The 14,588-nt window shown below is 45.2% G+C and overlaps 1 protein-coding gene across 1 annotated transcript in view; it reads right to left on the reverse strand.

The window, feature by feature from the left end:
* Window positions 1-14,588, reverse strand: part of LOC137380344 (voltage-dependent L-type calcium channel subunit alpha-1D-like) — a 487,921-nt gene that overhangs the window by 256,924 nt on the left and 216,409 nt on the right. The gene's annotated exons all lie outside the window — the stretch shown is intronic.

Below are 14,588 nucleotides of genomic sequence, written 5' to 3' on the forward strand. Positions count from 1 at the left end.
TTGTATAATTTTTATTATTGTTTCAACTTTTGCCATATTTTATACAAAATGTATATTTAAGCATGGTCTTAAATGTTCTTTACTGGTTAAGAACGTCAATTTGTGGAGGAAATTTTAGTAATTACATGATACAGAAAGAAATCTACTCCTAAAGGTAAAATATGCACAACTTTGAGATTGCCATCACTTTAAAGCTCAAAATCAAAGAATGTATAGGTTAAAATAAAGCATTGAATCAATAATCAAATTAGCTCATCGAACGGTTTAAATATTATAAATTAATACTAGGACCGTGAAACTTGGCTCCTTAGTGCAGCGTGCATGCACACTTCTGGTGCAAGCCACGACGGCCACATTTTGGGAGGTGTTAGTGCTGCCGCAGGGTGGGTCCGCCGGAAGTATGCAGAGTAGACAGATTGTGATGTCAATCAACGTGCACCAGTGATTTGACACCAGCGCTACCATATTGGAGCTCATTGATCCAGCTAACATCCCCTCTTAACCTCACACGGCTGAACATGAATTCAGCAGCAGGAAGGAAGCCCCACCAGTGCTATTTAAAGGGAACATCATCTACTTTCAGGTTATTTGTTGATTGATTTCTACTAGCTGTTGCTGTGAGTGTAGAAGTGTTTGGTGGTTTCTAGAGTTCTTTAAAGTTGCTAAAGTTGACAGGGAATAGCGTGACATTTGCTGAAGGACTTTATCCAGGTTTCAACAATTCTGCACAAACCACTTAATCCCAGATATAGGTGCAATAGTATGAATTCCCCTTGGACTACAGCATAACAGGGAGAATAAGCAGATGTGACACAGAACAAGACAAGCTATTGGAAGAGGGAGGTGAAGAAGGGGTAGAAGGGCTCTCAACAGGAGGCCATAAACACCCAGGGTGCTCAGGGAGCAACTCCCTGAACCTCAGCAAGCAAGAGTATGTCAGACATCTCCACTTCACTAAACATGCCACTGAATTCTGCCACCTGCTGCAGCCAAAACTGCAACCTCAGAGCAGGGCAAGGATAGCATAGTGACCGTGGTGGTGAGCTTTTATGCATCGGGCTCCTTCCAGGCTGGAGCAAGCAATATTTGCAACATCTCCCAGTTTGCCGTCCACTGTTGCATTAGGGAGCTCACTGAGGCTCTGTCTTCCAAGAGATTTGAGTGCATTTCATTCTCTCTTGCCAGAGAGAAGCAGGCGTAGCGGGCACATGTCTTCGTGAGGATTGCAGGCTTCCCATGGTGCAGGTTGCCACTGATTGCAGGCACGTCGCTTTGTGGGTGCCACAGGTAAACTCTGAGATATAAGACAACCAGAAGGGAAACCACTCCCTCAACATCCAGTTGGTTTGCAACTGTAAGCAGTGCATCAGGCAGGTCAATGCTCAGTATCCTGGCTGCAGTAATGATGCCTTCATTCTACCTGCAGTCCATTGTGCCACGAGGGGAAAAGGGCTATCCTTTTATAGCATGGCTCATGACTCTGGTGCAGAACCCACGCACATGTGGGCAGCAAGCATGCAGCAAAAGCCACGTTGCCATATGGAATGCGATAGAGCAGACCATAGGGTGTTTAAACAATGCTTCTGATACTTGGACCACTCTGAAGGTCGGCTGCATGTGTCAAGATTTGTGGTGGTCTGCAGCATGTTTCACAATCTCGCCATCATAAGGGCACAGCCACCAGGTATATGGCAACCAGCTGAGGAGGAGGAGAAGGATGAAGAGGAAGGGAGGAGGCAGCTAACACAACTGTTTTCTGGCTGGGCTGTTCACAATCAGCTTATCTAACAGTGATACCAGTAAACACAATGCCAATTTCCCCTTCACCAACAGTCCCACACCTTCCTTTCCCTCTGTTACTGACCATTGCAGTGTTTGCTTGGCCACAGTACTAAAATGAAAGCCATCACAAAACAAACATTCCAAACCAAATTTATAAATTAAACCATGCCATACTGTATACAAATGTCACCTAATCACCATTGTGCAATCCCTCAGTGCCTGTATTAGTGCTCCTACACAGTGCTACCCCAGTGGCTGCAGCATGACTGGTGGAAGGCTGCTGGAATTCAGTGGAGGAGACTGCTGATGGCCTTGAAGGACAACCTCAAGCTGCTCTGGGCCTAGAAGGCCTGGGTTTGGATCTGTCAACTTAGCATCCGCGACAGCAGTTGGGCAGGCTGGCTGACAGGTGACAGAAAGGCATTGGCAAAGTGGCAATGGTGGGAGGACAATTGCTGTCATCCTGAGAGAGGTCAGCAAGTTGGTGTTCTACAAAGTCACTGCCATTCCCCCAGGGGCAGCAGCTCAGCAATGCTACGAATCTGTTGGAGGACAGACTGCTGTGACACCCTGCACTGGTATCCGCAGCCATGATGTCAGCAGTCTGAGCATGTGTGACAGCAAGCTGTGCTTGTGTGACTTAATTCTGGTGTCAGGAAAACCCCCCACCTGCCATGACTGAGGCACACATGAGTTCGTCACATGAACATTAAAACTTAAAATTGCAAGCCCCTGATTGGAAAAACATTTGCATAGTAACAGACAGTGTTGGAACAAAGGGACCCCCGCCTATTGCTTCCCCAATACACAGAAGAAGAGGTCAGACCAGTTTTAGTCACATAACTGACTGACTGCTGGAGTTCTTTTGAATTTGAACTTACAACAGGGAAAGAAATCAGAAAACACTTTTCTCCTGGACTAAGAAGACTTCGCTCCTGTCTGCTCTCATCTCGCTCTCACCAGCTTCGGAAACCAGTGAAGACATGTGAACCTCAAAGAGAGAAAAGTCTCCTATGTTGAATAAGGTTTAAGAAGAATACTGGGCCCCAAAGCAAAGTAAGAGCGGCCTACAATCAAAGACCAGTGAGCTGGAACCACAGAAACAGTAACCAGAGACCCCCTTCAGATAATAAAAGCAAAATACTGCAGATGCTGGAAATCTGAAATAAAAACATAAAAATTCCTGGAAATACTCAGCAGGTCTGGCAGCATCTGAGGAGAGAGAAGCAGAGTTAACCTTTCAGGTCAGTGACCTTTCATCAGAACTGCCAAAGGTTAGAAATGTAATAGGTTCGAAGCAAATAAAATGGGCAAGAGATAACAAAAGGAAAGGTGTTGGATGGAGCAAAGGCAAAGGGCGTGTTAATGGTCTGCTGAAAGACAAAGGCCGAAATTTAACGGTGGATGGACGGGAGCTGGACTCCGACGTGAAAGTCAGTGGTGAACCCGCTTCCGCCTAGCCTAGCTGTATTTTACGGATCCCCAGGCTTTAATTGTCCCGAGGCAGAACTTCCAACCACTTGAGGGAGGAGGTCCCACGTCAGTGAACAGCCGGCCAATCAGCGGGCTGGCAGCTCTTAGCCCCAGCAGCGCCACCGGGAGCGGTGGCCACTGCTGGGACTGCAGCGAAGCTGACGCCATGGATTGAGGAGGGTTCGAGGCATGCCTCGCCAGGAGGATCGGTCCTTCCCTGGTGAGGCTGGAGTGGTCCTTTGCGGAGAGGGGGTGTCTTGGGTCCTGGGGGTGGGTTGGAAGGCCGGGCGGCCCTCAATTGGGCACCCTGTGCCCGACTGCCATGCCCCCCCCACCCCGCGGGCACGGAAAGGCCGGTAGCTATTGCTGGGCGGCTGTTCACGTCCCCAGCACACTCGCTTTCCATGGGTAAGATACCCGTGGAGGCGGACGAGGGCCCTTAAGTGGTCAGTAAGTGGCCACTTAAGGGTCTTGATTGGCCTCGGGCAGGCGGGCTGTTCCCCCCCACCCCCCGGCCTGACCTCCGTAAACTTGTCTGGAGGTGGAATCGGGGCGGGTAGGCCTTCCGGAGCCTGCCCCTCAATTTTACACTGCCCCACGCCACCATCCGACCCATTGGGGCAGCGTAACATTCCGGCCAAAGCGTTAGTGCAGAGAGGGTGTTATTTGACAGAAAAATGATTTTTTTTTTTGATTAGAGATACAGCACTGAAACAGGCCCTTCGGCCCACCGAGTCTGTGCCGAACATCAACCACCCATTTATACTAATCCTACACTAATCCCATATTCCTACCAAACATCCCCACCTGTCTCTATATTTCCCTACCACCTACCTATACTAGTGACAATTTATAATGGCCAATTTACCTATCAACCTGCAAGTCTTTTGGCTTGTGGGAGGAAACCGGAGCACCCGGAGAAAACCCACGCAGACACAGGGAGAACTTGCAAACTCCACACAGGCAGTACCCGGAATCGAACCCGGGTCCCTGGAGCTGTGAGGCTGCGGTGCTAACCACTGCGCCGCCCTGAACAGCCCTGGCCAAAAGCACAAACATGAAAAAAACAGTGGGCAGGCATATGGTAAAAAAAAATTCACGATGAAACAAACTAAAATAAAATAAAAATAAAAAATAAAAAATATAACTAAAAATAAAAATGGGGGTCCCGTCATGCTCTGAAATGAGTGAACTCAATGTTCAGTCCAGTAGGCTGTAGCGTGCCTAATCAGTAAATGAGATGCTGTTCCTTGAGCTTGCGTTGATGTTCACTGGAACACTGCAGCAAGCCCAGGACAGATATGTGGGCATGAAAGCAGGGGGGTGGTCATGTTGAAATGGCAAGCAACCGGAAGCTCAGGGTTATGCTTTCGGACTGAGCAGAGGTGGTATGCAAAGCGGTCAATCTCCCCAATGTAGAGGAGACCGCATTGTGAGCACCGAATACAGTACACTAAATTGAAAGAAGTACACGTAAATTGCTACTCACCTGAAAGGAGTGTTTGGGGCCTTGGATAGTGAGGAGAGAGGAGGTAAAAGGGCAGGTATTACATCTCCTGCGGTTACATGGGAGGGTGCCGTGGGAAGTGGACGAGGTGTTGGGGGTAATGGAGGAGTGGACCAGGGTGTCGCGTAGGGAACGATCACTTCGGAATGCTGACAGGGGAGGGGAGGGGAAGATGCATTCGGTAGTGGCATCATGCTGGACATGGTGGAAATGGCAGAGGATGATCCTTTGGATGTGGAGGCTGGTGGGGTGGAAAGTGAGGACAAGGGGAACCCTGTCGCGGTTCTGCGAGGGAGGGGAAGGTGGAATCCTCAGTTGAGGAAAAAGGAAGACATATCAGAAGCACTGTTGTGGAAGGTTGCATCATCAGAGCAGATGCATCGGAGTTGGAGAAACTGGGAGAATGGAATGGAGTCCTTACAGGAGGCAGGGTGTGAAGAAGTGTAGTTGAGGCAGCTGTGGGAGTCGGTGGGCTTATAATGAATATTAGTAGACAGCCTATCCCCAGAGATGGAGACAGAGAAGTCGAGGAAGGGAAGGGAAGTGTTGGAGGTGGACCATGTAAAGGTGAGAGAAGGGTGGAAATTGGAAGCAAAGTTGATAAAGTTTTCCAGTTCGGGGCGGGAGCATGAAACGGCACCGATACAGTCATCAATGTACCGGGGAAACAGTTGGGGGAGGGGGCCTGAGTAGGACTGGAACAAGGAATGTTCAACATATCCCACAAAAAGACAGGCATAACTAGGACCCATGCGGGTACCCATAGCAACATCTTTTACTTGAAGGAAGTGAGTGGAGTTGAAGGAGAAATTGTTCAATGTGAGAACAAGTTTAGCCAGGCGGAGGAGGGTGGTGGTGGTGGATGGAGACTGGTTGGGCCTCTGTTCAAATAAGAAGCGGAGAGCCCTCAAACTGTCCTGGTGGGGAATGGAGGTCTGGAGAGATTGGATGTCCATAGTGGAGAGGAGGCGGTTGGGGCCAGGAAACTGGAAATTGTCAAAATGACATAGGGCATCAGAAGTGTCATGGACACCCTCTGCGACACCCTGGTCCACTCCTCCATTACCCCCAACACCTCGTCCCCTTCCCACGGCACCTTCCCATGCAATCGCAGGCGGTGCAATATCTGCCCTTTTACCTCCTCTCTCCTCTCTATCCAAGGCCCCAAACACTCCTTTCAGGTGAAGCAGCAATTTACGTGTACTTTCAATTTAGTATCCTGTATTCGCCGCTTACAATGCGGTCTCCTCTACACTGGGGAGACCAAACACAGATTGGGTGACCGCTTTGCGGAACACCTCTGCTCTGCTCAGTCCATAAGCATGACCCTGAGCTTCCAGTTGCTTGCCATTTCAACACCCCCCTACCCCACTGCTCTCATGCCCACATATCTGTCCTGGGCTTGCTGCAGTGTTCCAGTGGACATCAACAGAAGCTCAAGGAACAGCATCTCATTTACTGATTAGGCACGCTACAGCCTACTGGACTGAACATTGAGTTCACTCATTTCAGAGCATGACGGGCCCTCCTTTTTTATTTTTAGTTTTTTTTTTCTTTTTACTTTAGTTTGTTTCATCATTTTTTTTACCATGTGCCTACCCACTTTTTTTTTCATGTTTGTGCTTTTGGCCAGGGCTGTTCATTTTTCTGTCAATTAACATCCTCTCTGCACTAACGCTTGTCTTTCAGCACACCATTAACACCCCCTTTGCCTTTGCTCCATCCAACACCTTTCCTTTTTGTCAGTCACCCCCTTCAGAGACTGCCTCAAACCTTTCACCTTACATTTTCCTCTCCTCTTTTCTGTTCCCATCTGCATGTGTATCACATGTGCATGCGAGTGTGGACACGTCATATATCCACAGGCGTTAACCGTATTAGAATTTAAGTTTAAGGTTTAATAAATTTCACTTTTCCTCTTTAAACCTAAGAAAAACCTGGTGTGCTCATTTCTTTGCCTTATAATTGGAAAGCTGTGAACAAGGATTCACAAAGGGGGAGCTCAAAACACAGTGTATTTAAAATTAAACCCTGTTACAATAAGACCAGGTGAAGAGAGCAAAAGACCCCTAGACATCTTTCAAACCTGGTCGTAACACTGAGCTTCCACTGCAGCATCCATAAGAAGACAAGAAATAGGAACAGGAGTAGACCACACAGCCCGTCGAACCTGCCCCACTATTCAATATGATCATGGCTGATCTTCAGCTTCAACTCCACTTTCCTGCCCACTCCATATCGCTTGATTCCCTGAGAGACCAAAAATCTGTCTATCCCAGCCTTAAATATATTCAACGATGGAGCATCCACAGCCCTCTGGGGTAGAGAATTCCAAAGATTCACAACACCTTGAGTGAACTCTTGTGTACAAGATTATGAGGGGCATGGAAAGGGTGGATAGGGAGCAGTTGTTCCCCTTAGTTGAAGGGTCAGTTACGAGGGGACACAAGTTTAAGGTGAGGGGCAGGAGGTTTAAGGGGGATTTGAGGAAGAACTTTTTTACCCAGAGGGTGGTGACTGTCTGGAATGCACTGCCTGGGAGGGTGGTAGAGGCAGATTGTCTCACATCCTTTAAAAAGTACCTGGATGAGCACTTGGCATGTCATAACATTCAAGGCTATGGGCCAAGTGCTGGCAAATGGAATTAGGTAGACAGGTCAAGTGTCTTTAATGCATCGATGCAGACTCGATGGGCCGAAGGGTCTCTTCTGCACTGTATTATTCTGTGATTCTGTGAAGCAATTTCTCCTTATCTCAGTCCTAAATGATCATGCCCTTATCCTGAGATTATGCCCCTGTGTTTTAGACTCCCCAGCCAGCGGAAACATCCTCTCAGTGTCTACCCTGTCAAGCCCCTTCAGAATCTTGTAAGTTTCAATGTGATCATCTTTCATTCTTCTAAACTCCAGAGAGTACAGGTCCAATTTACTCAGCCTCTCATCATAGAACAACACTCTCATCCTAGGGACCAATCTAGTGAACCTTCGCTGTACTGCCTCCATTTTAAGAATATCCTTCCATAAATATGGGCACCAAAAGTGCACACAGTGGGCTAGATTTTGTTGTGGTGGCAGGGCTCCCAGTGCTGGACCGAAAAGGCGAGGGGAACATGGGTTAGCCTTTCGGAGCCCTCCGGTGAAATCTACCAGCACTCAGACACTTAAGCGCCTGATGCCGTGATCCCCATCCCTTTAATGGCGGGGATATTGCCTCCAACAGCTGCCAGCCAATCAGAGGGCCAGCAGCTCAGTAGTATTGGCAGCACTACCGGGAATGGTGGCCACTGCTGGTATTGCAAGAGGCCTTGGAACCAGGCCCAGCGCTGGAGCCTGGAACCAAGGTGAGTGAGGAGGGGTCGCAGGGCCCAGATCAGCAGGCCCAGGGGAGGGAGGGGGAAATTTAGTGCGGGGGGGGGAGGGAGGCATTTAGTGGTGGGGGGGTGGTTCTGTCACAATTCTATGGGTCTTCCCACCTCCGAACCCGTTCCCAGGGGGCCTATAAAATCCATCCCAGTATTCCAGGTGTGTCTCACCAAAGCCCTGTACAACTGTAGCAAGACTTCTTTATTCTTGTACTCCAATCCCCTTACAATAAAGACCAATATGCCATTTACCTTTCGAATTGCTTGCTGTACCTGCATGCTAACCTGTGTTGCTTGTACGAGCACACCCAAGTATCTCTGAAAGCCTTTAAAAAAATATTCTGCTCTTCTATTCTTATGACTACACTTGCTACATTCTACTCCATCTGCTACCTTGCTGCCCCCTCACTTAATCTGTCTATGTCTCTTTGCAGCCTCTCGTGTCCTTATCACAGCATCGCATTTCCACCTACCTATGTATCATCAGCAAACTTAAGATACTCTGTCTCTTCATCTAAGTTATTAATATAGATCATAAATAGCTGAGGCCCCAGCACTGATCCTTGCGGCACTCCACTAGAACGCATTTATGCATACTCTTTGCTGTTAATTGTGTGATTATATGTGTTAATTGTGTGATTGTATGTGTTAATTGTGTGATTGTATGCAAGTGAAGGGAGTTTATTGGGGTTTTAGTTGAGCACTTAAAAGCAGACACTCATTGGGTCTGGGGAGGAATTTGTGTGTAAAGCTACATGTTTGTAATCCTTTTACACTGCATAATAAATGTGAAACTGAGTAAATATAGGTTCCAGCCTTATCCTTCTATAACAAGCTTTCTAGAGTTGTACATGATAGCAGAGGATGTTACCTAAAGCTGAAGGTTGGAAAATAGGAAAATGTTTTTGGGATAGAAAACTAAAGTCCCAAGGGCCATAGTGAAAAATATGGCTGAAAGCAAGTGCAAATTGTCAGGGTATAATTACCTTCCGGTGTTTTCAGAGTCTGAACCATATGACCAGTGAAAGAATGAAATGCATATGTGGACACTGGTTACATTTCTACCAAAAAGGAAACAAGGTATGGCCTTGGCATTGTCACTTCCGACCAAAAGTAAAATCAGAAGTGTTTTCTGAACTGGATGCTCATCAGTTGGATACTGATGAAGGGTTGGATCTTCTGTTAGAATTCTTGGATGAAATTTACAAGAAAGATGACCTATTGAATGCATATAAGGCATGGTCAGACTTTGATAGTTTTTGGAAAACAGACGGTTATTCAATGGAAGAATATATCATGGACTTTAACAGACTGTATAAAAGATTGAAGAAATTCAATTTGGAGATCCCTGATTCAGTGCTAGTTTTTAAATTACTAGATTGTGCTGGGGTGTCGCATATGCACAGTCTCCTGGTTCTAACTGGGATTTGGTTCTTGGACAAAGACTCCCTGCTGGACCAAATGTCCATGGCCTTAAATATATTTTTGCGGAAACAGTCATTTCCCGTAGTCCTGGCAGAACAAGTGGGACACTCTGCGGTGACACAAAGAATACAGGACTCAGGTTTACAAGATTTAGAAATAATCCAGATACTGGAAGCTGGCCTAAGTACAATGGAAGAGTTAAAGACAGGAAGAATGAGGACGAAATCACCTTGAGCAGGTCTGAATATTACAGTGGAAGACAGGGTTGGAACAGCATTCAAAGATGAATGAATCCCAGGAATGCCCAAGGAACAGTTAATAGGTGCTTCAGATGTGACTCAAAGTATCATTATGCAATGAACTGCCCTAAACAGAGGGGCAGAGTTTTCGAGATAACACATGACGCAGAAAATTTTGAGGAAGATAGCGATGGATCTGAAGGAATTGTACTAGTCACAAGGAGTTTTAGTCCTGTGATGAATGTGTTGGTTGCGGATGCATTCAACTGTGCGGTACTGGAAAGTGCTTGTACATTGACAGTATGTGGAACTGATTAGTTACAGTGTTATCAGGATTCACTCAGTAGTGAAGATCGACACAAGGTTAAGGAGTATTGAAAATACTACCAGATTTAGGTTTGGTGATGACAACACATTGAAGTCACTGAAGTGAGTAGTAATCCCATGTAAAATAGCTGGGCTAAGCCACTTTAATCAGTACTGATGTAGTCTCCAGTGAGATACCTTTACTCTTGAGTAAGCCTTCAATGAAAAAGGCACAGATGAAACTTGATATGAAGCATGAAAAGGCAATTGTTTTTGGGAAGTCAGTGAATTTGCAATTCACCCAATCAGGGCATTATTATATCGCCTTAACAAAACCTGATATTTCTACTCAGTGTTGGAGAAGTGTTGATGGCATCAGGTGTTACGAATCAGAGATAAAAGGCAAATTGGCTTAAAGTTGCACAGGCAATTTGCTCACCCTTGTCAGAGGTTTTAAAATGCTACTAAAAGATGCAGGTGTGATTGATGGAGAGTATACGAGGATAATAGAAGAGATTAGTGAAAAGTGAGATTTGTAAAAAGTGTTGGAGGATAAAGGCCTGCTCAAGTCACAAAAAAAACCTGACCCAAACCACATGGGACGCAAGCCCGACCTGGCTCAAGTCCCTCTATTTCCCCCCCCACCCCCCCACCGAGCCTGACCCGACCACTGGAATGTTCCCTTCACTTACCTTCCGACTCCCAATCTTCAGGAAGCTGCAGCATGAGCGTGATGACGTCATAGAGACGCTCACATGCTCACTGTGCAGACTCAGTTTCCCTGCTTGACATCCCGGACTCTCAGCTCAGGTAAGTTTTTAACTTTTAACACTTGCCTTGCTGTGTGTCTCCAACTCAGGCCCGATCCGACCTGAGCCCGAAGGCCGGACCCGGAAGAGCAGCCCGGCCGGACCCGGAAGAGCAGCCCGACCGAACCCGAACCCGACACATGTTGTCGGGTCCCGTATGGTTCGGGTCGGGTGGCAGGCCTTTATCGGAGGACACCATCACGTCCTATTGTCAGCCTTCCATTGGCGCGTGGCTTTAACAAGGTAGTTGCCATGGATTTAAATGTATGAGACAAAGACAAGAATATTTTCATCCTACATTTTATAGACCTAGCAAGTAGATTTAGTCTTTCTACAATAATAAATAGTAAGGACAAAAGGATGATTATAGACAAAATTATGGAGAAATGGATAGGGACATGACTTGGGACACCAGCTAAGTTTCTGACTGATAATGGAGGGGAATTTGTCAATGACGAGTTCAGGGATATGTGTGAAAACATGAACATTATGGTTATGAATACTGCAGCTGAAAGTCCTTTCAGCAATGGGCTTTGTGAAAGGAATCATGCAGTGGTGAATGAAATGTTACATAAAATCTTGGCTGACCAGCCAAACTGCAAGTTGACAACTGTCTGGGCATAGGCGGTTCATGAGAACAATTCACTTCACTTCAGATGGTTGGAGGATATAATCCCTATCAATTGGTCTATGGGCAGAATCCCAAAATGCCTTCTGTACTGTGCAACAGCCCGCCTGCTCTAGAAGGTACTACAATTGGTTCCATTTTTTTTCTGCACATTTGAATGCTTTACATGCAGGGAGACAGGCTTTAATCAAGGCTGAGGTCTCTGAGAAAATTCGCAGAACTCTGAGGCATCGTATAAGGCCATCTGAGGCGGAATTTAGTTCAGGTGATTTGGTCTATTATAAAATAAAGGGCCACAGGGAATGGAAGGACCCTGGTAAGGTAATCGGTTGGGATGGTAAGACAGTAGTTATCAAGCGTGGAAATCAAACTGTTAAAGTTCATTCTTCACGATTAATTGGAGTTGATTATAAATTCTCAGTTTCTGAGCAGCTGATAGAGGGAACAGAGGCACCTTGTACCTCAAATATTAATGTGTTTTGTGATGAAGGTCCTGAGACACAGGTAGATCAAGAGTTGGATAGTAATGAAACCGATCATGATGCTCAGGAAAGAGCTATCACATCCAAAGGCCAATTACCCCGAGTAGGTACTCGGGTGACATATATTCCAGAGGGGTCTGATAAATGGAGTGATGCGATAATTGTGGGCATGCAAGAAAATCTACAGACAGTTTAAATATTGGTTAAATGTTCAAGATGATGGCCAAGAAGCCACAGCCATGGACTGGCAGAATCGGGTGAAAGAATAGAGGGCAAGAAAGTGCAGTGCAAGTTTTGATAGTGGGTCAGGAAGTGACTCTTGCGTAAGGAAGCAATCGCGTACTGGAGAAAGAGCCTCCGATAAAGTATGAGGGAGATCTTCTAGCAGTAGTTCTGAAAGACATCAAAGTGCTAATAAAGGCTGTAGTATGAACAGATTACACAATGAAACGAAGGCTAGAGGGCAGTCTCAGAATTGAACTAGAAGCAGAAGTCCTCATGATCGAGAAGTTTTAGTGGCTGCCAATAAACTTGAGGATAAACTAATGAGAAGCAAAATATAAGGAATTAGAGATTTGGAGAGAGTTTGGAGTCTATTCTGAAGTACCAGATAGGGGACAGCCGACCTTATCACATTGATGGATTTGTACTGAAAAAGTTCTCCCCGATGGAACTTACAAGGCTAAAGTGAAATTAGTTGTGAGTGGTTTTGAACAGCGATTGGGGGATACCGATGTTACAGTAGACTCTCCCACAGCTGAAAAAGTAATCTTGAAAATCTTTTTGGCTCTTTTGGCCACGTATTCATGGGAATGTAAATCCATTGACATAAAAGCTGCATTTCTGCAAAGTGATACTTTTCAGAGAGAAGTGTATATGAAACCACCTAAAGAAGCAGCAGATACAGAAGGAACACTATGGAAACTGAACAAATGCGTCTATGGCCTTAATGATGCCTCCAAGGTATGGTATTTCTCAGTGAGATCTGTTTTGTTGAAAATTGGTTGTGTTCAACTAAAACTAGATCCTGCGATATTTTATTGGTATCATAAAGGGAAACTTTCAGGCATCTTCATGATGCATGTTAATTATTTCTTATGGTGTGATACTGCAGACTTTGAGAAATATGTTATTAAGATTAAGGCAGAATTTAAGATTGGGAGTCAGGCTTGTGGGGCCTTTAAATATATTGGTTTAGATATTAAGCAGCATAAGTTGAACAATTTGAATCAACAATCCTATTTAGAGTGTTACTCCCATCCTAGTTAATCATGTTGGGTCATCACAGAAAGATGATCTATCTATAGCAGAGATTGAGCAATTGCGAAGTCTGGCGGGTCAATTAAACTGGTTGGGCTCTCAGACTAGGCCTGATGTTAGTTTTGTGCTATAGTTAAGCACGATGATGAAACATCCAAAAGTTGAAAATGTTTTAAGGGCAAATAGGACATTGAAAAAACTAAATCTGGAGAAATGTGTACTGAAGTTTCCATCCTGAGGTGACCCAAAGAACACAAAGCTAATAACTTTTAGTGATGCTTCACATGCTAATCTTGCTGATAGGTATTCGAGTGCAGCTGGCTTCATAATATTTCTGATGGGTGAAAATGGGAAATGTTGTCCTTTAGCTTTGGAGGCTAAGAAAATAAAACTGGTTGTTAAAAGCATGTTAGCTTCAGAAACACTGGGTCTTGTGGAGGCAGTGGACATGGGGTTCTATTTGTCAAATATTTTGCGTCAAATAATTCTGAACAAGGGACATCCTGAATTGTTCTTTGTGGGACAATGTACGCTCTACAAAAAGTGAGTGAGAAAAGACTACGTATTGACCTCGTTGGATTGAAACAAATGCTGGAGAAAGGAAATCTCCAAACTCACATGGATAGATGCAAATCATCAGCTACCCGATTGTTTCACAAAGAGAAATGCGAGTGCAAAGAAATTGTTGGAGGTGCTGGATGAGGGGCATCTCACAATGTTAAAAAAAACTTTGTGCCCAATATGGAATCTAATTTTGATTTGTTTGGAAATATTCTTTGAGCATGTTAATCTAAGTTACACTGTAAAAGAAAGAAGGGAATCTGTTAACTGTGTGATTATATATGTTAATTGTGTGATTATATATGTTAATTGTGTGATTATATGCAGGTGAAGGGAGTTAGTTGGGGTTTTAGTTCAGCACTTAAAAGCAGACACTCACTGGGACTGGGGAGGGATGTGTGTGTAGAGCTACATGTTTGTAGTCCTTTTACTCTGCACAATAAATGTGAAACTGTGAAAATATAGGCTCCAGCCTTATCCTTCTATAAAAAGCTTTCTAGAGTTGAACATTTGCTTCCTGTCCATTAACCAATCATCCATCTTATGAGCTCACAGGACAACAGTCTTGCTTTTACTGTGTCTTTATTGAACTGAACTTGTCATGGCTGCCTACAGCGAATGCCTCATGGTCACATGACTATGATAAGCCAGGAGGCACATTAGTACAGTATTGCATTTCTATCCCAAATACTATCCATGCTAATATATTACCCCCAATTCCATGAGTCTTCATCTTGCGTATTAACCTTTTGAGT

The sequence above is a fragment of the Heterodontus francisci genome, chromosome 19 (genome assembly GCF_036365525.1).
Source record: "Heterodontus francisci isolate sHetFra1 chromosome 19, sHetFra1.hap1, whole genome shotgun sequence".
NCBI classification, from domain to species: Eukaryota; Metazoa; Chordata; class Chondrichthyes; order Heterodontiformes; family Heterodontidae; genus Heterodontus; species Heterodontus francisci.